The following is a 24,036-nucleotide window of genomic DNA, read 5'->3' on the forward strand; positions in this document are numbered from 1 at the left end:
AAAGACCTGCTCCCGGCTGGCCCCTGCCAGACCACACTTGGCGGCAGCTTTTTGATCCAACCCGTTCCCCAGCGCACCCCGCAGCTCTGCCTCCTTCCCCGCGTCCTCACCGCCGCCTGCAATGCAGCTCCGGCCCCAGCAGCAGCCAGAGGCCGCCGGCCCCGCAAGGACGAGGGGAGGGCAGGGCTGCCAGGCAGCAGCGCAGGCAGCTGGGGCTCTGCAACAACTCTCTCGGGCTCAAGAGGGAGGCACGGCTTTTATCCATCCCCAGATGGATGCTGCAGAGACATCCAGCTCCCCCCAGACCTGCTGCGGGCAGAGAAGCCGGTAATGTACCCCAGAGCCCTGGGATGCCACCGGCATCACCCTGCCCTGCTCCCGACCCACACTGAGGAGCAGCACCGGGCAGGGAGGAAACTGAAACGGGGCCGTGCCGGAACAGCAGGACTCCGAAAGGACCAGGAGTCGGGAAATTCAAAGGCTATTGTGCTGCTCTGTGCAAGTTTAAATATATCTGCACAGGCTCCTTGAGGTTGCATTCCTGGTGCAGCGGGTAAGATAAACAAGGCTTCCTGCAGGAACTGAAGACAATGAGGGAATAATTAGCATTAGTCCCCAATGCAGAACAATGCAGGTAGCAGATATTTTGTACTTTCACACACACACACACAGTTCAGGAACAGGCGTCCAGACTGGTGTAACTTGGCCCGCGGATTCGGCTAAATGACACAAACCATCTGAAAGGGTGAGGAACATGACACCAGAGCAGAGGGATCAACCCAGGGAATCACCGCTTCGCTTCCAGCCAGGCACAGCCAGTGATGCTGGGCCGGGCCGGGCACAGCTCTGGGGAGAGCACCCAAGCTTTCTTCATGTCGCTGCAGGCTCCAGCTCCGAGGGTGCAGCCCAGCTCCAGATCCCACTCCTGTCTCCACCAGCAGCCAGAGGGGGTCAGGGATCCTCTGTTGTGACAGTTGCCACCTCTTCACTTCAAACAGTGACAAACCAAGGCTTGCTTTCCAATCATGGCCATTTTCTGAACAATTTTCCTACTCTGTTCCTTGCTCTGTACATGAGCCAGATCTCCCAGTCCCCCTCCAAGCTCTGCAGAATGACAGAGGGACATCAGGGCTCCCTGGATGTTTTGGGAACATTAAACAGGTCATTTGAAGCCTCTTAAGATGAAATGCTTCTGCTTTCCTAGGTGACTCACAACCATTAGCATCCTTTTGGAGAGGCATCTGCAGCCTTCAATCACTTCTGCAATTTTACTCTTCATCTTAGGGGGGGGGAAACAAAAAGGCACTCATCCAACTGGCTGAGTTTTCCCTCGGCTGTATTCCACCTAAGATTATTTTGTAATTGTATTTCCACCACTTCACTGCCACGATGGGAGCCTTTGGCCCACCAACTGGGGAGTCCAGCAGCCACCCCCTGCCCTGAGCACCCGCTGCTCAACCTACAGATTTCTGACCCAAACCGGAGGCATCAGCAGGACACAGCCAGGCTGCACCACTGCAGGACACCACCCACCCCATCCCACAGCCTGCACCAAGATGAGCCTCCATCACGGCTCTGCCACCCTGCTCCATCCCCACTCCACATCTCCCTCCAGCTCTCTCATTGCTCCTTAGATGCAATCCATGAGCTGAAGCAGGCACCTACAAAAGTACTTTCCTCCTGCAGTTCCTGCTCCCTGCCTGCCAGCGGGCTGCCAGCGGGAGGCAGGAGATGGCTCTTAGCACAAGAGGCACAGCACAGACCTCACCTACTGTACAACACTCAAGTGTTTGCCTCATGAGCTGAAAGAAAATGCTCCGCATTTTGCATTTGCGATAATCACAGGCTCTGCAAAAGGTTCGCTGGAGACGGGGTTTTATAAGCAGAGATGCCTCCGAGAGCATCCGACTGCCGAGATTCCCTGCGGGAAGCCGGCTGCTTCTCCGCAGAGGGACAGAAAGCTCATGGCTGGCAAGGAATAACAAATGCACCCAAACCCCGCGGATGCTGAGGGGAGAGCAGCACCCTGCAGGTCACACAGGGATCGCACCCATGGCCAGAGGATTAACAAAGTATTGGCAGGAGTTAAAATAATAATAATAATTGGCAGGGTTTAAAAATAATAATAATAATAATAATAAAAAAATCTAGATCAACTCAGCCCAGCATGCCCCCGATCTTTCTCAGCCAAGGACTGGAGCATTGAGCAGCTTTTTTAGGCAGCAGGAAGCAGCCTGAGCTCTTTTCTCCTTGCCCCACGTCCTCCCCACTCAGCGATACCAGCTGCAGCAGCCCCGGGGTGGCAAAGGACATTGTCACCCTGCAATGTGAGGACACACCAGCCCTGTAACATCTCGATGGGTGACACACATCTCCCTGCCACTAATGGCCCCTGCAGACCAGCCCCCATCATCTCTGACAAGCAGGGCAGCAGAGCTGCTTGATGGTTATTGGTGAGATGAAGTGCTGCTAAAATATTTCAGATTAAAAGGATGAAAAAAGGTTGGAATATTTCACACCAGTAAAATGAAAACCTGTCACGTGGAAACAGGGGGGCCAGGAAAGCAACAGCAGACTTGGCTGTGGGGCCAGCAGAAGTCCCAGAGGACATCCTTCCACCCACCAGCCATGGAGGAGAAGGAACACACCAAGCAAGGGGATGATTATAGCCAGGATTGCTCTTCATAGAAAAGGCCCCAAGTTGTGCAGCTCAGCACCTACCCACCTCCTGCAAGACAAAGCCCAGCCCGTTCCTCCTTCCTGCAGGCACACAAGTACTTCCTGAACTGGGGAGCAAGAGATGGAGCCATAACCAGCCAGGGAAAACCTCCAAGCCAAAAAAAAAAAAAACCCAAAAAAAACCCAAAAAGAAATCAGAGCACAATTCTGCATTTCTGGGAGGGAAAAAAGCAACGCAGGCAGACAGAGGCATCGGCAGGGAGAGCTGAGGCCAGGTCCCAGCATGCTGCAAATAAACCATGATGCAAAGCGCAAGCCAGCAGAAATAAGGGCAAATTTGCTAAACAAATGCAATTGGGTTTGGCTCCTTCTTCAGCACTGCTGAAGTTCAGGATCTCACGAGCAGAGTTTCAGAGCCTTGCACTCTGCTCCAGCCCCAGTACAAACTGCCCGGTAGTGGGGGAAGTGCTTGCAGCAAGGAGAAGATCGTGCCAGAGCTGAGTCCAGCAGAGGAGCTGTGGGCACCATGAGCACTGCCCACCGAGGCCACTGTGTTCACAGACAGGGTTCAGGAGGATGCTGACGTGCAGACTGCTCCTGGACGTGCTGCCAGAGGAACCCCAGTGCTCCCCAGAGCCAGCTTTAAGAACAGATCGGATGCCTTAACATAAACAAAATGCCTTTATGTGGCCTGAGCCAACATCTCTGCAGCCATTCAGAGTTTCTGGGTGTTTCTCTGCACCTGGTGGATCCCACCAACCAAAGCAGACAGAAGGAACCAGTTCAGGTTTGCCTTGGCACTTTTCCCACTGACCAGACGCTTTTGGAACCCAGAGCCCATTTCTGGAGCAGCACCACCACACTTTTTTACAGCAATTCATCATGCAATGAAAATCCATGTCTTGCTTCTCATCTGAATTCCCCAGCTGTTCTGGGGGAGCTGAGCAGGCAGCAGAGTCAGACTAACCATGCAGAACAACTCCTCCAGTACCACTGCTGTCTTTATGGGCTAAAGGATTGAAATTATTCCTTAATGGAGGATGCTTTCCTTGCTCAGCTCACCTGTAACTGCCTGGAAGAGCTTTCTCTCTTCTGGCAGTCTGCCCAGGCTCACAACCTATTGGGTTTGGAATATCTCCATGGATAGGGACTCCACAGACTCTCTGGGCAGTGTATGCCAGCGTTTGACCAATCTCACTGTACAAGACGTGTTCTCTTTCATGAGATACAAGAAAATTCTTCCTGAATGCAAAAAGCAAGAGGTGCAGACACTGCACCTGAAGCTACAGTGGCAAGGCAGCAATCACCCAATGGCTACCATCTCAAGGGCAGGAATGACCAGAATAAATCCCTCTATGCAGGATTTCTGAAGCCTGGATCCACATCTGCTTCCTTGCACAGACAGCAGGTCTGGCTCTGGGGGTTTTACATTTACAGGAGGGGACTGAAGTTCCTGCACCTCTCCACCTCCCCTGCATGGGGAGGGAAAACCCCTGCCACCCTTGCTTGCCCCCTTCCTTCCCTCCCTCCCAAAGCATCTGCTTATGGCCACCGATGAAGAGAAGCTGCTGAGCAAGCGCCTGCCTCAGCCCACCCCCTGCCTGGGTACTTGAGCATCATCAGATGGCCTTTCCCTGCCTCATTTTAATCAGCCCAGTTACACAGCCAGATTTAGAGGGTTTCTTCTGATGATTGTCCATGAAACACATTTAACTTGCTTCGTGCCTCTTTGAAAAAGCAGAAGCTAATTTATTCCACCTCATCTCTGACTTGCTGCTGAAGGATGCTGCACGGCTGCGTTTCAGAGGGCTGTGCGGGTACGAGGCTCTTCTCTCCCATGCACATCTTCAGCCAGCTCGCATTTATTCTGCTTGAATCCTGCTTCAGGAAGATCTCTGCCTGCTGTCCAAGGTTATTTTTTTTCCCCTTCGGTCAGCCAACTCAAAATTGGGTTTGTGTATTAAAATGAAATTTAATTTCTAGTCCATTACCCCACTGTGGTCTAGCTCTTGTGTCTGAAAAGTGAGGAGTAAACAAACAGACCAAGCAATTCATTTCCCTCTTCGGCATGAATTCCAGTTATAAACAACAGTAATAATATTCTGCAGAGGCACAGAGTCCCTTTTATTTCAGGGTCCTCAGCCACGTCACGGAAAGCAGGCAAAGCCTCAGGACTCCTGACGTCCACCCAGCTGCTCACGTGCAGAGCTGGCACACAGACCTGCTAAGTGTTTTCTTCCACAGTCTGCAAAAAGCATCGCTTGAATTTGCCCTCAGTTTCTCACTGACATTGCATGCTTCCTCATATTCTCGTGTTGGCTTTTCACAAGCTACTGTGTTTTCCTTTTCCTTCTCAAGTAGAGTCCAGACAATACAAACACAATACAGTCCAGAGATACAAAATGCACAGTTTTGAGACCCAAGAGCTCGCAGCATCCAACTGTGCAACAGCTCTAAAAAACTAGCAACAAAACAATGAACACAAAAATGACCAAAAAAAAGGAGAAACCTGCACAGCAAATCCCTGTTCTATATAGTCTTTCTACTCTTAAATTTTGAGAGCAAAAAAATCCAGCATCCTTTTTAATCCGCAGAGGTGAGAGTAAGCATCCCTGCTCCCCCACAGGGTGCTCTGGCTGAGGATTGCCTCCAAACCAGATCCTATCTGCGCCCTCTTCCTTCCCCAGTGCAGAAATCCCACGGGAAATGCCCAAAAGGAAACCAAACCAGCTGCCAACACCCAGCCAGGGAAGCGCAGGCCCCCGCGGATCATGCCAGGTTGCTTGCAGCAGGCGACCGAGCACACTCCTCTGCTTGGACACATCCCAGCCAGCACAGATTTAAATAATAAACACGATTTTCATCAGGAAACACCCTCCAAGTCCCACACGTTGTTTCCACTCCTCTGGTTCAGCACAGTCCAAACCATGCCCAGACCATCCCAGGGGAGGGAGCAGCCTCCAGTATACCAGGCTTTTCTCCTGCACTTGGGTGACAGGGGAATTGGTGGCATCTGCCACTGTGCTGTGTCCCCTCCCTGGCTCTGGGCCCTCATGGTGGTCACTGGTGTGACACAGGGGGACACTGGGGCAGCCCACGTTTCCTATGAACACCATGAGGGGAGGGAGAGGGGGACATTGCCAGGGCTGAGGGGGGCATTATAAGGACAACATCTTGAGCCTGGCTGCAAGGAGGACCCCAGTGCCATGAGAGGAGTAGGAGAAAGGGCGGCAGAAGGATGATGTCCCCTGCCCTTCCGGCGCCCGGAGGCACGTCAGCCCTGTTTGCTCGGGGAGGAAGCCAAGCCCAGCCAGTGACGTGGGGACAAGCGAGCTGCACGACAGCGGGACAGCACCACGAGCTGTGAGAGGGCATGGGGAGAGGACAAAAACAGCTCCCAGATCCCAGGAAGGAATGCCTGACCCCGACACCAAACCCTGTGCCAACTCTGGGTGCACCCCAACCCAGCACAGGGGTGCAGCACCCCAGGATGCGCAGGGCAGAGCTTCAGCCCAGTGGATAAGGGGCATCTTTTTGTCACCAAGCTTTTGTCACCAAGCCCTGTCCCCAGCAGGGGGGGTGGCCCCGAGGGGCGGCACCCTGCACTGCTCCCTGCTGAGCTGGCAGGCATTGCCAGGGTGGGGGATGCTGATTTCCTCCCCCAGCAGCCAGTCAGGAGCCCCAAGTGGGACTAGGATGTCCCTGTCCTGGCCACTGGCTCCGGGGCACAGGACCCACTTGGACCCAGGGCCCGGGTGCTGCGGGCAAGGACAGAGCAGAGGCAGCGAGCAGAGGCTGTGCTGGAGCCTAGCCCTGCCAGCAAACACAATAAGCTATTTCCTGAGAAAGGCCGCCGTGTCCAGAGGCACAAAAGGAGCTATTCTGCTGCCGGCTCTGCTCCCCAGCCTGCTGGGGATGGGACCAGGGACGGGGGGCAGGGCAGATGCCAGACCCCTGAGCCAGCCCCAAGGACAAGGCAAGGCTGGGGCTCAGCACCATCCCCGTCTCCACACCCAGCAGGTCCTGGGCAAAAAGAGGGGACACAGTGGGGGTCAGGGTCTGTGGGGAGAGAGGCTCCCAGTGCTGCGTGGGCAGCCCGACCCAAGGCAGCCCCCCTGTCAGGGCACAAGGCAGCAGCTTTCAGCTGCACACAGATGCTCCATTCTCCCACCCATGACCTCCCTGCCCTGGCATTTTCAGCAGCCCAGGCTCCACGATGGCACTGGAAGAGGCAGCTGAGGGAGGGCAATCATCAGCTTCCCCACTACCTCCTCTTGTTAATCGGCGAGGCTGATGGAGTTGCTCATTTGCAAGATGATAGTAAAGCGAGGCACTCATTAAGCTGCAGCACTCATTTTCCAGGGGAAGAACATTAAAAGCAAGCAAAAGCAGCAGCACAGGCCATGGCAAGGAGACCAGACCCTGACCCCACACCTCCACAAGGTCATCTGTCCCTCCTGAAACACTCTGCTAGCTCACCCCAAAGTGGGGAGCACCAGCCCAACAAATATTTCAAGCGAGAGGAGGCGGCTTTGTTATCAGAAGCAGTAACCCCCTCCAGAAGTATAAAACAATCGTGCTGCTTGTTAGCTTCTTCTAAGGAACTGACTGTGCAGCCTGCAGAAAAAGTTGTGGTTCCACTGTCTCTGGTAGGACAGCTGACAGCCACCATCCCTCCAGCAACAGCCTCCAAGATGTGACCCCAAGCCCTGATGACACAGAAACCTGCTCGGAGCCACAGTCCAGGGGCTCAGGATGAAAACCCAAGCGCAGGTTCAGAAACATCCCCATCCCCTAGAGAGGATGATCAAGAGACAAGACAACCCTGATTTTAAAACCAAGTCATTTATCAGTCTCACGTGGTCTCAGGGGTGATCCCACGCTGCTCACAAACACGTATGTATTTGTAACAACACACAAACTGTGAGCACATCCCTTCCCATGGCTGTGCCTGTGCCAACCAGGCCACCGGGGCGCAGCCCGCCTGCGAGCACGCTCTCCAGGGAGGGAACTCATCACCCACTGCAGCTCCACTTCTCTTTTAAAAGCAACGTTTACAAAACAGGCAGTGCAGCTCTCAGGACCAGGCTGTACACAGGCACTACTTTCACCTGATGCCGCAAAAGGCTCCGCAGGGCACAGACCTGTCTCTGATTGCTGGGGAAGCAGCCGGCACACCCAGGGCTCTGGAGCAATAATACCACCTGTCTGAACCCATGCAACTGCTCCTGTTGCTGGTGTTCATTCCTCCCCCTCATATCTCTGTCCCACTTGCTGTCTTTTCCCAGGACCATCCTCAAGGATTAGCCCCTTGGGTGTGAGAGCATCCCAACGCTGCTGCCTGCGGCAGGGAGACCACCACAGCCAGCCTCCTCTCCTCCTGTGTTTCATGGCTCGTTTTATTACCCCTTTGTTAGGGGCAAGAGACCCAGCAGGGAGTTTCGACTGTGCTGCTGGCAGGCAAAACAGCAGCGACAGCCCCAGCACAGAGCCCACAGCACCTGCAGAAACCAGAGGGCTCTGCCCAACGCCTGCAGACAGCTCCACCACAGCCCCTCCAGCACAAACTGGGGGCTGCTACACACCCCTCCTCACCAGGGCAGGGGAGATGTAGAAGGATGAGCACTACCAATCTCATTATAAAGGTCAAGGAACAGCTCGAGCCCCCACTTGACCCCCTGCATGCAGGGTGGTGGGCTGGAGATGCTTCCTGGAGGTCTCCTGGCAGCAAAGCCCACCCCAGCCGGGATGCAGTGATGCCCTGGCACAATGGGCAGGCACTGGTGGGCAGCTTCAGGCTGGCTGTGGCTGCTCCCCCAGAAGAGCCGGGCTCCTTGAAGCAGCCTTACAACAACAAAGGCTCAGTCGAGGTTTCAGGGCTCGCTCGAGAGCGTGAGGAGGCCTGGGCCAAAGCCAGGCAGGGCAGGCAGAGCCGGAGCCATTAACGCCCCTGCGTGTCAAGACTTGAGGAAATTATGGAGCAACAAGAGCCATTTGCCCTCCCCAGAAACTCCACAGCCCACTCAGCAGAGCGGCCCTTGGCCGCCCAAGCGAAGCTGCAGCCATCTCTAGCTATGCACATGAGAGCAGCAAAATATGCGGTTGATCTGTTTTTGGAGGCAAGACACATAAATAAAGCGCGAGGACGAGGAAATTCAGCTCTTGCATGTCACTCCGGCACATTTTCTAACAGCTCAACAGATTCTCAGCATGAGCAAAACACTGCTCGGCTTCAAGACTTGCCATAATATCTCTATGAACATAGGCAACAAAATACCAGAGCCATACACCCCCAAAAAAATCCTGCCCAGGCTCCCGGTGCCACAGAGATGTTTGCATTAACAGACACAGGCACATCCCCGCAGGAATCCTGCGTGATTCCTGGAGACGCCAGCCTCGGGAGAACCCGTTACAGTTAACTTCCATTTAACTAAACTTTACCCAGACCAAAGCCGAGCCGGGAAGGGAAGCGGGCCCGGGGAGAAGGCAGCGGCCCCGCACCGGCAGCCACGGGAGCCCGGACCCAGCCCGGCGAACAGGAACCGTGCAGCCGCCGGGATGGGGGCAGGAAGGACGCGACAGAGAAAATGGGGGGGTTAGGGGAGGGCATTAACCAGAAGCAGGAGAGCTGGACTGAGCCCGGGGAGGGGGGAGCAAACTGGCCCCTCTCCCGCCGGGTCGGGAAGCGGCGGTTCCCGGCAGGCAGCAAGGGCCGGGAGAGACGCGGGGAGCCCCCCGCGGGCAGGGATGAAAGGGCCGGGGCCCGTTCGCAAACGCGCTCGGCAGCCGGGAGCGCTGAGCGGGGGCGGCGGGAAGGGCAGGACCCCCCCTTCCCCGCCACTTGCTACAAACCCCGAGGGCAGCCCCCGAGGAGCCCCGCGCTCCGGACCCCCCTCCCCCGAGCCCTCCCCCTCCACCGGGGCCGGTACCTACCAGCGGGCTGCGGCAGCCACCCCGCCGCTGCCCGGGCATCTTGGAGGCGCGGGGGAGACGGCGGCGGCGGCGGCGGGCGGGGGCCGGGGGGGGCGGTGCCGGTGCGTGCTCCCGCCCCCCGCACCCGCCCCTCCCGCCGCAGGTGAGGCCGCAGGGTCCCCCCCCGCCCCCCGCCGGACCCCAGCACCCACCCGGGGGGGGTCCCCGGCATCCACCTGGCGTGTCCGTGTGTCCTGCATGACAACATCTGTCCCGCTGTCCTGGAGAACAACATCTGTCCGTATGTCCTGCGGGACAGCATCTGTCCTGGCGTTCCCGTCCAGCCCTGGCTCGCTGGCAGGCAGCCTCTCTGCGTTTGTTTTTCCACTGGCTGCTACGACTGAAAAACAGCTTGGATGAGGGATTTTTTTTGCTTCCTATCTCAGTGAAGCGGAGGGGTGTCCGGGTGTCCTGCGGAGGGAGGTGATGTTGTCAGGCACAAGCTGCACATAAATACGTATATTTGCGTGGGTATCCACGGCAGTAACATCAAAGCAAAGCAAGGGAGGGGGAAACCTGAAGTGTAATTTATTCCTGGGTAACATGGATACGTGCTGTACAGGTTATTTATATTTGAAGACTGCCCAGAGTCTTAAATGAGCTGCCTATTTGAAATAAACATGAGGAAAAATATATCCAGGCTTCTTGGTGCTCCTTAAGGTGGGGCAGGGAGAAATCCTGGAAGATGCTGGAGGAGGCTTGTGGTGTGCCAGGACCTGCAGCCAGTTTGTTTTCTGCCCTTAGCACGCTGTGATACCATCATTGCTGCATACACACACACACACACACACACACACAGAGAGAGAAACGTGCTGTATTTTTACAGCCAGACGCTGAGCACATGGTAGCTGTCACGCTGTGACTTTCCAGCAGAACAAGACATCTGTACTCCACTGAGCAGCGGAGGTCGGCACCGCAGCCACGGATGGCCTTGTCCTTATCCAGCTCACCACATGGAGGAACTACAAATCCCGTTTCCTAGGAGGATCTGACAGTGGGGTAGTTAATATGCACCACTTATTCCACTTTAAATCCTACCTCTGCTTTTCTGGCCATGAAAGTACAGCCTGCATGGCTGCGGCCAAGTCGGTTCATTCCCAGCCATCCTGGGACTGGCCCTTGTCATTTACATCTGTGCAGCACGACTGAAGAGAGCCGACTCAGGGCTGCTAGCAGGCTGCAGCAGGTACTCGGGGTACAACCAGGCTGCTCAGCACATCCTGAGCTGGTGTCTGGGGTGAAGCAGGGAGGGTGACAGCACAGATGTGCAGCCCTGAGACAGGCCACATCAGGCTGCAAGAGAAACGAGGCCACTAACAACTAGCACATGGCTGGAGATGACAGCAGAGCACCACTGGGTGGGAGCCGGGCTGCACAGGGCTCTGGACAGCCACAAGGTCTGGCGCTGGAGGCTGGCAGCTCGGCTCACACCCCTGCTTGAATTCAGGCTCTCGGGCTTCCTCCCACAGCACACTGGGGAGAAATAAAGCCCAGGCAGCAGGCACAACTGCTGCAGAGCCCTCCTCCGCCCCCAGGAACCAGCCAGGGCTCAAGCTCAGAAGCCAGGGAGCAGTGATAGCTGCGCATAGATGTGGCTCCATCTGCAGAACAGAGCTCGAGCAAGCTGGCAGACACCAAACCCCAGCTCAGTAACAAAGTATATTCTTCTTTCAGTCTTCCTCATGGTTTTCCTAAGAGATCACCAGCAGACAGCAGCCCCACGCCTAGCCAGATGAGCCCCGAGATTAGCTGGGCTTCTGCATTAGAAGCTGGAGGTGTCAGAGGTGACCTTGGGCAAATATTTACAATTGCAGCAGTGGTGTGTCTGTGCATGTGTTCAAAACACAGAAGGGATCAGGTTCAAATGGCACTTTAATTGAGCAAGCAGGGCAGCAGGAGGGTAGAGCTCCTTATGCTAATGTGCTCACCACTCCAGAGTGAGTCACAGCGAGGAGGGGTGGGGAGATCATCTCCCTCTGCCCTCAGAGCCCTGCCAGGAGGACCTGTGTGTTTTGAGTAGACTGCCTTGATTTTTGTAACATGTGGCAGTGAGCGTGTTGCTGGGACTCGGGGAAGGGCGATTCTCCTGCCCAAGGCTGGTATGTGTTAGCATCCGCATTTCTCAGATGGGGAATGAAGATGCTCGGGTTGTGCCGCGTGCCTGGGATGCCTGTTGAATAAATAACACAAGGTTATGCAGCAGGATTTCCCCTCGAAAATTTGTTCTTACAGTGGTAAGCATAAGGAAGAAAGAAATCCTTTTAACTTCTGAATGCCTCTTCCTGCTTCTTCAGAAAAGCAGACAGGCAGCTGCAGGGAGCAGGGATGGATTAATTCCCTGAAAAGAATCTCTTCTCGTTTTCTTTTTATATTTTGATGACTTCATTCCTCTAGCTTTCATTAGCACCTCCTTTATCTCCATTTCTTCCCCAAAGGCATTCAGTTCTTCCTCCTTGCTGCTGCACAGGGAGCAGCAGCTACCTATGGTGGATGGGAAGTGGATGCTTTGCACCACCTCATGTTGAGGCCTGGAATTTCAGAGCCTGATCCGAACTCCATCTCTCTCTCCCATGATGAATAAACCAGAGGCCTCCCCTGCCCCAAAACAGGCTCTTCTGGCTTATCATCTCCTTGCCCAACACCTCTATCTCACGAGTCATTGCTCCACATCCTCCTGCAGAAGCACCAGCAGCTGGGCTGAGCCACCCCCACAGGGGCTGAGGGATTATTTCCAAAGAGGGGAAAACCGTTCAAGTGCCTGATGCACCTCTTCTCTGCACGCAGATCAGTTCTTGAGGCTCCATCGGTCCAGCCCAGCTCTTCAAGAAGGGTTAAAGGGCAGGATTTTGCACTTGTTTGTGAGCAATCCCACCCTTCTGCCTCCCCAAGACCCCTGGAAGGGAAATTCTCACCTGGGTGAGGATCCAGGGTGTTATCAGCAAGGGCTGTCTCGCCAGGTTTCCAGCCGTCTTCTCAACATCTCCATACTTCATCTGCCTGCTTGCATTCCCCTTCCACCAGAGCTCAGCCATCCCAGTTAGCTGCAGGTAAAGCAGCTTTGCTCAAGGCAAACTCAAGCATTAGCAAAACCAGTTCTTGCCAGTGAGGAACCCTCTCAAGGGAGAGCTCTTCCTGCTCTCCTCCTGAGGAAGAGGAGGCCTCCAGGAGGAAGGTGAGGCAGGGCAGAGCCCAGAACTTTCCCACAGGAAGAGAGCATGAGCAGTCTCCAGTTTTGCTTGTGGGGAGCAGCAGTGGGGTGGGACGAGGGCCTGAAATAGGACACGCATTACTTGGGAGCATAGGGTAGGCAAGAGTTGAAAGTGGAAGTAATCAGGAAACTCCCCACAACACCAGCTGCAAGAGCTGCTTCTTGTTTTGAAGCTCCTGGGCAGGGGATGGCCTGGATGGGCAGGGGATGTGTCCTGGAACCTCCCCCAGTCCCAGACTGGGTTGGACAAGTGCATTACACAACATGGCCCAGCTGGGTCTCCCCTGCCCTGACAGGGTCAGGGCACTGAACCCAAACACTGCCCTTCCCATGCTCACAGAGGGACCTGAAGCCACACATCCCCGAGGAAAAGCCTGCAGCTGGATTTTAAAAACACATGGAAAGGCTCCTGCACACCCCTGCTGGGTCACACCAGCAGCTGGGACCCTCCACCAAAATCAAGCACAAGTTCACTGGTTCACATTTCTTGTTCCATCAACCCTTCATTAACCCAGAGTCCTGCTGTACAAGTGCTGCTTCCCCCCCCAGTGTCTCTGGGATGAAGCTGCTGCTCAGCTCACTCCAAAGGTTCAGCTTTGCAGACCTCCCACTACAGGAGCTTTGCAGGGCAGGTGGAGCACAGAGCAAGCAGCAGCAGCCTCCGCTATTTTCCCTTCTGGAGCCCAGGAGCTCCCAGCCTGACCCTCAGACCCAACAACTCCCAATCTGCTGGGGATGAGCAAAGAGAGGGCAGCAGCCCCCCCAGCAGCATTCAGGGCTGGCTGAGCCTCGGCTCCACAGGGTGAACAATGTGCTGGCTGCCACAGGGGTGGCTTCACCTGATAATTCGATTTTCCCCCTTCAGAAACAAACAAACAAACAAACAAACAAACAATCAAAAAACAACCAGCCAACCAACCAACCAAACAAAAAAACAGAAAAAACCAAAACAAAACAAAAAACCCCAACACAGTGCACCACACAGGAGCCCTTCAAGCTATGAAGTTTAGCAGATGAAAGGGCCATCTCTGCCCAGCCACCTCTCGTGACACTTCCCTGATTCCACAGGCTCCCTCATCCCTCCTTGCCATGGATGCTGCCAGGGAGGGGTGGGAGGTGTTACTGGAGGGGGCTGCTCCCTGCAGGGACCTCCTCTGCTTTTTGGTGAAATGGAAATATGCCCGGTGGCTGCAGGGAGAGGAAAGCAATGCAGCAGGGTAGGGAAAGTTGAGCGCCCTGGAGAGCTGGGTTTTTTCCTCTGCCAACACTGCAGAGCTCCTCTTTAGAAGTGGCCACTCCGGTTCTGTTCATTCTCCAAGTTCCACTTCAGGATTGGAAAAAAGACCCCAAGTAGCTCAGGCCAGGCACACAGAGGGGCCTCACTGTCCATGCATGTCCCAAGTATCTTCAGGACATGTGTCCCAGCTTTCAGATACCTTAGAAAAACATCTGTTACGCTTGCATAGCACATGGATAAGTTATAAGCTCCAGGGGAAGCACACATGAAGACACCCTTAATTTTGCATTCAGCACAGCGTTTCACCAGAGCTGGAGAAAAGCCTGGCTAGAGCCTTGCATTGGAGAGCAAGCAAAACTGTTGCATGAAAACCCTGGCCGAGAGTAACAGGTCCCAGAGAAAAAAAAAAGCTGCTGACAATCTTGTAGTTAAAGAGTACCTTGCCATACATATGCATGAGGGGAATTCTTATAAAGTGGAAAGTTTCCCTCCCCGGTATGTACAAGATGATCCTTGCAGCCCTGAGAATATGCTTTTAGAGGCAGTGGTGAAACAAGCCCCAGTAGAACACTGGCACCAAGGAGGAAGGTGTAGGAGGGAGCTGGGGTGAGTGCAGACCTCTCACTGTCCTACAGCCCAGCTGTGAGGACTGCTGGCTGGGGACAGAAGCTGTGCAGTCACCCCATCAGCATCCTAGAGCATCTGCCATCTAAAAGCAGTGGAGGGTTAGTAATAACCACAACAGGAGGTGAGCATTTCACAGGCCACGAGCCCCTCTGCAAGCAGATGGAACTCCTGACAGCCCTGAGTGAGGCTCTCCAGCCTGCTGGAACTGGGCTCAAGCCACCCAAATCCCAGCTGCTTTAACTTATTAACTCTGTCTCCCTCCACACCAGTCCTCAGTCCACCTCCTCATGTGCAGCCAGAGCTCTTGCACCAGCTTTAAACCTGCTGACCCACCCTACAGGTAGCATGGGCTGAACCTGTACCAGACCCAACCCATCCAGCCTTCCACCCAAGGAAGCTCTGGAGTGATTCCCAAGCCCAACAGTTCATCAGGAAATAAAAGAAGGGCCAAGTTTGAGGGTTACTGTACAATGCAGAACATGGCTCTGCCCTTGGTGGAGGGCTGGGAGGAGGAGGAGGTCAGCACTGCTGAAACACTTCGCCAGGAGCTCAGTTTGGGCCTGTTGGGGCTGCTTCACAGGGAATTGTCCCCCAGGGCACCGAGGCTGCCCCGGGAGCAGCTTTTACTGCAGTTTCTCCCTCTGACACCTCCAAAGCTGCACTGGACAAATCCCTCCCAGACACACCACCCCCAGCACAGGCACCACAGGGAACCAAGGTGACACTGCACCTGCACTCCCAGCCTACAGCCTGCACCACATGGTGCTGCTTCCAGGTGCTCCAGGGTACCCTTGGTGCCTTGCAACAGGAAAACAGGATCCCAGCAGCTTAAGCAGCTCAAACAAAAGCTTCTCCCCACTCCAGCATCACAAACCTTCCTGACCTGGCAGGATGTTCCCACACTTCCCTCTTCACTAATCACACACTTGGAGCAGCCCTCCAAAATTAACTTCCACTTCTCCCTTTCTTTTAGGCTCACACACCAACAGGTAACACACAACCCAGTGCTAATGCTTTTACCATTAGGCTGACTTACGAATTAAAAAAACCACACGTTTAGCAAGACCTAGTACAGACTTACCACCAGAAAATGCAACAGATTCATTACAGAGCACTCAAAATCTCTTTGACATCCATTTTCTGCGACCCAAGGACCTTGAAAATCCCCACCCCTCCCCCCCAACTTCTAAAAAGCAAAGAGCTCCTCTCCCAGCTTTTATATTCTCCCACCCCATCTCTAATAGCAGTTTAAATCCTCCTGGAGGAGCCCCCAGCAAATGATTTCTCCTCCTTGTTCACACCTCATCAGTTGGGAGTTGGACAGGGGAAACTAATGCAAATCCCAAGGGAATTTAAGGAGAAACAAATGACAGAAGATCTTCTCTTGGAGTTCAAAGCAACACCTTTGGGCAAGGAGCAAAAAAGGAATGGGGGAGTAGGGCTGGGGTTGGCCAGGGCAGGGTGAAATCCCTGTTTGTGTCTGTGTGCAGTGCACATGGGGCTGTCCTGAGCCTGCTGCCCACCAGCAGAAAGCCATCCATGTTCCCCAACATCCCTGTCTTTGTATGAGGTAGAGGAGGGAGCAAAAGGCACATTGAGGTCATTTACCAAATTAGGATGTGAAATCAGAGGCTGTTGCACAAGGCATCAGGGACTCAGCAGTCCTTGCCAGGAGTTGCTGTGGGCTGACTTCCCAGGGTTTCTTCTCAAGAGGTTGGAAGTAGCAGAGCCTCTGCCCAGCAGCAGGCATGGATGAACAGAGCCTGTGGCTGCCAAGCTTGGATGTTAAATGGGGAGTGGGTTGGTGCTGTGGGCAGGAGCCCCCTCTGGGGCAGCCAGCTTTAGGAAAAGGCACCCTGCATGTCTCATGTGGCTGAAACCTGGAGAAACGCAGACTCGGGATGGGAGGTTGGGTCCTTTTCCAGCTGGGCGGCAGGACAACAGCTTTTACAGAGCCCAGGGAGAGCAAAACTGGGGCTGTGATCCACCACTGTGAGCCAGTTGGGGGAGATTTGGGCAGGTGTAGGGCAGAAAATAAAATGCAAATCAGAGCAAGAAAAGCTCATCTCAAAAATAATGTGATACACTGCTATTCAGCAAGAGGCAAATGGGAGAGGCAGTGATGCTGAAAGAAACAGAAGCACAATAGTGGAGCCTGCAGGATGAGGTGACAGGAAAATGATGGATGTGGCTGGGATCCTGTGCACCCAGCAGTGGGTGGGAGCATGGGGAGGTGACAGCCCCGATGGCTGTGGGGGGACTCTGCACAGAACTGTAACAGGGAGGATAATGGGGCTGGGAAGAGGGGAAGGAGAAGTGAAGCACGAGAAGCAGTTGTTGCTCCAGAGGGAACGCTTTAATGAGAGTTAATCTATGCAGTTTCACTAAACGGGGCTGGACCAGTCCACAGGCTCCTGCAGGGCCAGAATGATTTGGTGGCATTGGAGCAGTGCAGCCACCCAGATGAACTCTTCCCCTGTGCTCTGTGACTTTTCTCTGTGTGATCCCCTTGGGAGCTCACAGAGCCTGGAAGGAGGAGACCCTCCCCGTGACTATGGCTGCCACCTCCCAACAGGGTGCCAGCCCCAGGTCCCCATCCAAGGTGTGAGTGATGCCTTCCCAAGCTCCATTCTCCTCCTGCCCCTCTCTCCAGTGGGCTGTGGGACCTCCTCACAGTTCTAGGACAGGACTGGACCACACTGTGCCCAGCAGGTCCAATGGGGAGCACCACCAGCCCCTCCACCCTAACCACTGTTCTGATCAGAAGGGAGCAGCTACAGGCTCTAAAATAATGCTCAGTTTAATGGGAAAGTAAAGTCTGGAGGAGGAGGAGGGCTCTGGAGCTCTGCTTCACACACACATTGTCTGTCCAGTCGCTCTCCTGCAGTGGATGTAGCAGCAAGCACCAACACCAGAGAGCTATCCTGGGGCTGGGAAACTCACTACTCACTGCTGGCTGCTTCTCCTGGTATCATCTTGTGACACCAGGGACTTTTCAGATGATGGGCACAAGGCTCTGCCAGGATATTCTACAGGGGTCACATTTCAAGGTCCATCAGATGATAAATCATGAGTAAGCTGATAAAGTGAAATAACTAATGACAACCACCACGACAACCACCACGCTCATAAATAGATTCTATCCACCTTTCTTTTCAAGCACCACCTCAAACCTGGTCAGGAACATTCCCAGGAGAGTGCCAAGGCTGCTGAAGTCCCTCTGGGTTGTTAGGACACTACAGGGCAGTGCACATCCCCCTCTGGACCATGTGCCGTAAGAACTCTCCTTTCACAGCCATGTTAGGAACAGGCTCTGGTGCACACGCTCACGGGAACCTCAGAGGACACGTTGGTTCCACAGCAGAGACTTACACTGAGGTGCTGGACCTGGGTCCTGTGTGATGCCAGGATGAAAAGGCTGCAGCCACCCTGGGCATGGGGACCAGAACTGGGAGGCTCTGGTGCTGGTTCTGGCGGTGGAGCTGGCGGCTGCTGCCTGGCCTCTGAAGGAAAACTGGGAAGGGAAAGGAGCCACCCAGACAAGAGCTGGAACTGTAAGAGAGGCTTAAAGCATCCATGAGACTCCAACACCTCAGTTGCTCAGTGAAGCTGAGGTTCTGGGTGACTTCAGCCCAGCCCAAGAAAACCTGTGTGGGGAGCTGGCATGGGGTGGGTAGAGATTCTTTCATCTAATACAGGTCTAACAGGAGACCAGAGCTGGAAGTTTCACCCAGAAATTCAGATGAGAAACACAGCGCACACTGCTCATTATGAGGGTGATTAGCTATTCAAACAATTTACTGAGGGATGTGGTGGAATCTCCATCATCAGAGATTTGAAAGCCAGCCAGCTCACTCTCCTTTCCCAGCTGAAGGGGACCCAGAGCAGAGCTGGTGTGTGGTGGAGCACCCAGGTCACCTGGCTGCCCTCTGGTAAGGGTTGATAGTCCACCCAGCTGACATGGCAAAACAAAAATATTTTAAACTTGGATCGAGATAAAAGGCAAAAACTTCTCCTCTAAGAGCTGTGAAGTGTTGCTGTTGAGGTGGTTTATCTCCTTGTTTTTCTGAGAGGCTCCTGTGAGACTGAACCCATGTGCAGCTATCAGAGGATCTCTGTCTCCAGCCAGTGCCAAATTGGAAAAATATTTCCACCAACCCAGGAGGAAGAGCTGACAGCTCAGGAGGCTGCTTCCCCAGGCAGGATCCCGCTGTCAGAAGGGAGCTGTTCTCAGTGGTCCTAGCAGAGGTGGAGCCCAGCACCTTCCCAGGGTGTTTTGCAGGATGTGGGAGGTTGGGACCTGCCTGGGTCCTCAGGGTGCTGCTGGGTGGGTGCAGCAGGCAGGGGAGCTCTGCAGAGCATTGCCACATGCTCCAGGGTCCTGATGGGAGTGGCAGCACAATCCAGAGAGGTCCTGAGGGTGAGCAGAGCAGGAGCACGGGCAGGAGGCAGGAGCAGGGAGTGCCACCTAGATGGAAGCTGCTGAAGCTAAGGAGCGCTTGTGCTTCAGCCTCAGCTTTCATCCCCAGCCACGTGTGCAAGGTATGGGAAAGCAAAGTCTCCTTTGGGCATCCCAGAGCTGCTGCAGCCTTTGCACGGGGATGCAGTGGTTGGTGCTGCTCTGCAGGAACCGAAACTTTCTGGAGGACAAATGGGGTGTGAAAAATAATCCCCAGCCTGGAAGTCAGCAGTAACTCCACTCTGCTGTCATGTGGTGATGAAAAGGATGGGGCTCTTCTTTCCCACTGACTCATCCCCCTGGCTATGGACAGCTTTTGAGTCTTTCCAAATTTAGCAAGATTCATGGTGTTTTGTTTTTTTTTTTTAAAATCATTCATCAAATAACTTCTGCAGATAATTATGAGTTTGTTGCTCGTTTATTAGCACTAGGCTATAATTATTTGGTATCCAGACAATTTGCTGCCTGGATCATATGGTGTTGAGTAGGTCAGATGAGTACAAGGCTCCCAATAAGGATTTTCAAGTGTGTTTTCCCGGGAAAGCCTGTAACACATCCTTAAACTCTGCTGTGTTGTCAACAGCATTTTGCCTTTTAGTGTCCAGATCCAGCAGTGTGGAAGCACTCAGTGGAAGACTTCTGTAGGTCACACACAGCAATTAAACCAGTACAGCCACTCCATGTCCTCCCTTTGCTGATGGCACTGTTGGTGGCAGGGAGCCCAGGCAGGACATTGCATGTTAGAGCCATGTGGGACCCCTCCCCACGGTGGGGGTGGGCAGTGCCATCTGCTCTGCCTGCCAGGGAGGAAGCTGATGGCTCCCTGGGGTCCATCTCCACAGCTCTGGCCATGCTTAGCTGGGCTTTGCTGCCTGCCCTTGCCCAGCACCACAGCAGGAGATGGACTTCCTCACACCTGTGTCTGTGGCACCAAAGGGGACTCTGGGCTGGATTTGAAGCTCATGCTTATGTTTTTTTTCTGCACCCGCAGTGGTAGTTGGACATCCCATGGGTCCCAGACCACAGGTTGTTTGAGGGGGACCAAGGAGAAATGGGAGGAGCAGATGGGGGGTGGATAGCCTGGCTCCATGTGGGGTGTGCTAGGCTGAGCTCCAGCACCTCCCAGACCCAGAAACTGGCCTCATCCTGCAGCCCACATGGAGTTTCACTCCCTGGAAACCATCCTCGTGGCTGGCCACAGCCATCCCAGGCACTTCCAGCATGGACAGGTCCCGCTGCAGTGAGCCCTGTGCATCACCTCCCCTCTCAACACCTTTCTCTGACTGTGTGGGTGGAAGACGTGGGGTTCAGAGAGCCCCCGAGCAGCTGCAACCCTGGCCCTGCTTTGCCTCCTGAAGGGCACATTAACTTCTGTGAATGGCACAGGGGAATCAAAAGCAAACAACATGTCCCAATGTAGGAGTTGACCTCTATGCCTGTGTCTCCCTCAGGGCTCCTCACTCTGCTTTCCACAGTATCACCCTCCTCCTCCCCCCTGGGCAGAGGATGCTTCACAGCTGCTTTCCCAGGAGGCACCAGGAATGACCACATCAGCTGCTCTGGGATGTCACAGTTTCCTCTGCCTTGTGCAGGTGCCCGGCCAGGAGCTGTACTGCTGTTTGGATGACTTGTCTTTAGCTGGTAAAACCTGGCCAAAATCCTGAGCACCTCAAAATCCTGGAGGGCAGATACAAAATCCCTTGGGGAGACCCAGAGTGGGCAGGAACTGGGAGTGATGCTGCAAGAAAATCTGTGGGCAACAGGAACCCCTGAGCCCAATAGCTCCGAGTAATCAGTTTAGCCACTTGAAAATGGAGACCAGAAGAGAAGACCACTTCCTACAGCTCCTGGATGAAAGCTCTGACAGCAGCTCCTCTGCCTCTTGGATAACCAGGAATGTTGCCTTCCCTTACTCTTCAATCACACCATATCCATGCATCATCAACACACCAACACTGCCTGGGGTTAGGGTGTCTACTTTGCTGGGTCCTCTCCAAAAACATAGTGAAGAAGAACTGATGCTAAGAGCTCATTGTCATTACCTGTGCCCAGAAAAAGGTAGGGAGGTGGTATCCTTCCCCCACAGTGCCTGAGCCACCCTGGGAGACACTTGTCCCAGTTCTCTTCTGCAGGGACACAAGGATAGTGGCTCCCTAGCCTGGTCCTCCTGCATCCCAGCAGACACAAAACCTCCGTGCATCTCCCTGGGTAGGAGAGGAGCCTCCAGAGCAGCATAGCTGGCCCAGGGCTGGCCCAGGGCTGGCCCAGTACCGTCTGTGGGAGTTTTATTGCCAACTTAAAAGAGAGCAAAGCCTGAATACCCCACCCATCAGAGGCTTTGGGCTCCTCTAGGGTGAAATATGAGCCCCAGTCATTATTAATCATCTGTTCTTTCCATGCCAGTTCCATGCAGCCCTCGGGCTCCTGGCAGGGTGCAGGCATCTCCTGTGGCTGGGCTGGCCCAGCTCCCCCCGGGCAGCCCCCAGCTGAGAGGCTCCAGCAGTCCAGTGCCTGCTGGACCCTTCCCCACAGCACCCATGTCCCCAGTGCATGGGAGGGCTGGCAGGGAACTCCTCTCCCTGGGGATAGCTGGAACCATGGGGCAGCTCCCAGCCAGTGTGGCACAGAAACTTCAACCAGCCGTTATTATTATTATCATTATTATTATTATTATTATTATTATTATTATTATTATTATTATTATTATTGTTTCCATTTCTTACTGAGCATCCCCATTTCCAAGTGGAAGCTGCCTTGGAGGGGGAAATGTGGACATGGCTTCTGGACATGTTTCACACAGCTGGGGCATTTTCCTGTCAGCTTTTTCATCCAGATTTCTGGCTTTAGACACATCTCAGCAGGTTGCAGGTGACAACACCCACCCTCAAGCACAGATACATCTTCTCCAGCTGCTGAGCAGCCACTCCTGACTTCTCGTGTTCACACAAACCCTCCCGGAGCAGAGCTCTGGGACCGAAGCAAAGCAAAGCAAAGCAAAGCTCCCTGCCTCGCAGCACCAGACACTAGAGGGCAACGCGACCACGCAGGCTGTTAAGCACCTGGCCCAGGAGTGCTGATGAACTTGGTCCCGAGCACAGCCTTTCGTCAGGGAGCTGTGTGCTGGGGCTCAGGGACACAACACGAGGCTGTGGGCTCTGTCCCCGTGCCAGTGTCCCAAGGTTCAAAAGGCTCCAGACTGATTTTCTGCAAGTTTTGCAGAAAGGTTTTTTAGTTGCCTTTTGTTCAAAACACTTCTTCAGGCTGACTTAGTCCTCCATGGGACGTAAAATAAGTCCACTGGAGGGACGCTCACTGTGCATGCCTCACGCTGGCTGTGCCTGAAACACCAGTGGGAGGCAAAGACCCCAGCTAAGGCTTTGGCTCCAACCGGTGCATGCCTGGAGGGCAAAGACCCCACCAGCTTCATAATCCCCTGCTGAAGCCACCGCTGCCTTTGGCCTGTGCTGGCTGCTTCACATGGAGCACCAGAACAGCCCAATCCCTCTAGCTGGATCCGGCTCTAACCACAGGCAGTTATGTAAGTCAGAGTTAACACCATTTAAAAGAGAAAACGTTTACCCGTCTGAGCCAGCAGCTGAGGATAGGAGAGGGTGGGAGGTGAGCGTGGTCTGGGGGCCTGGGCTGGGCTGGGTCTCCGTGGGGTCCTGGCCGCGTCCCGGCGTCCTCGGCTCCACAGAGAAGTCTGGGCTGACACCTCCGTGGAAGATAGGAACCTGTCAAGGAATCAAAAAAGGAGGCTTGCCAGCTTGATTGGTCGCCTCGGGGAATCTTCCATTAGCGGCTTTAAAAGACACGTGTCGTTTATTCTACTTCTGCTTTTCTCTCTTTCCGAAAGAACTGAAACCTTCCTGGGCTGAAATTCCTGCAAAGATCCCCTTCCCGCTCCGTGGCTTTAAAGCTTATCTGTCTGTACAAATTCCTCCCTGCATTACACATGGAGCCTAACCCAATTTTTTTTTTTTAGAATTGTATTTATGGTTTCCTAATTAGGGGAAGAATCATTGCAGAGAAGGAGAAAAAAAAAAAATAGATTCGGATCGGGGAAAGTTAGCGTTCTGGGGCTGTGCATGGCGGGTGAATTCATTAGACATGAATGCCCAGAGTCAAACACCCTCAGAAATCCTTTGTACCTTGGCCTCGGGGGAACCCATGCCCTCCGAACCGGGTAACCCGTCCTTAAAGAAATTGGCGCTACCATTCTGCCTCAGAAAACCGTAGGATTTTCAGTCTGAAAAGTTAATTTGAGGAGGTTTTTGTCTGCACCTCTGGCGCACAATCCACGTCGTGTCCCCAGCACTAATCCTGAGCAATCAGCTGCATTAGAACAGCGCTTCTCATTCTGTGGTTTGAGGAAAAGAAAGAAAGGGAGGAAAAAAAAAAAGAACAAACAAAAAAACAAAATCCAAAAACCCGGTACTGGGAATAAAACCTGGCTAAATCCCTGAGACGCACAGAGAGCAAACAGCCCTCAAAGCCACCTCAGCTTCACCGGGTTCGGAAGGCAGAGTGCCCAAGCTTTCCCAGCGGAACCCACGGCTCTGCCCCTGTGCCGGACCCCCTGGCTATGGGGTCGTTTTGCTCAGTCTCCCCAGAGAACCACAGGCTGTGAGAAAAACATCACTGGTGCTCCTATTTGCTCGGGCCAACGCTCTCAGGACACTGCTGGCTCTGGGGTCTCTTGTATTGGTGGCTTGAGATCAACTTCGGAGCAGCACTTCAAAGGCAGGATATTTTAGTTTCCACTGTGAAGTTTGCAAGCTGCGGGGCAGAACACGGTTCCCTGGCTATGAAGGGATGCAGAATGATGTTTACCGACCTTGTAAAACTCCTCAT

General features: G+C 54.0%; 1 protein-coding gene and 1 long non-coding RNA gene across 5 annotated transcripts in view; both read right to left on the bottom strand.

Annotated features, from left to right (window-relative positions):
• MID2 (midline 2) overlaps positions 1-9,954 on the bottom strand; it is a 51,630-nt gene extending 41,676 nt beyond the window's left edge. The window contains exons 1-2 of one of the 4 annotated variants that reach the window (XM_071757857.1): positions 9,613-9,702; positions 2,726-2,827 (exon numbers count right to left, since the gene is read on the bottom strand). The gene's annotated coding sequence lies outside the window, so the exon portion shown is untranslated. Of the gene's footprint in view, positions 1-2,725; positions 2,828-9,612; positions 9,714-9,803 lie in introns of those variants that run through there. The other 3 variants (XM_071757859.1, XM_071757858.1, XM_071757856.1) reach the window with 3 other exon arrangements.
• Positions 9,955-11,505: 1,551 nt separating this feature from the next.
• Positions 11,506-23,336, bottom strand: LOC139802449 (uncharacterized). Its single transcript, XR_011728624.1, has 2 exons — positions 22,762-23,336; positions 11,506-11,821 (listed from the first exon to the last, which is right to left on the bottom strand). It is a non-coding gene; the product is annotated as an uncharacterized lncRNA (long non-coding RNA).
• Positions 23,337-24,036: the final 700 nt, after the last annotated feature.

This window comes from Heliangelus exortis, chromosome 14 (assembly GCF_036169615.1).
Source record: "Heliangelus exortis chromosome 14, bHelExo1.hap1, whole genome shotgun sequence".
In the NCBI taxonomy this organism is placed as follows: domain Eukaryota; kingdom Metazoa; phylum Chordata; class Aves; order Apodiformes; family Trochilidae; genus Heliangelus; species Heliangelus exortis.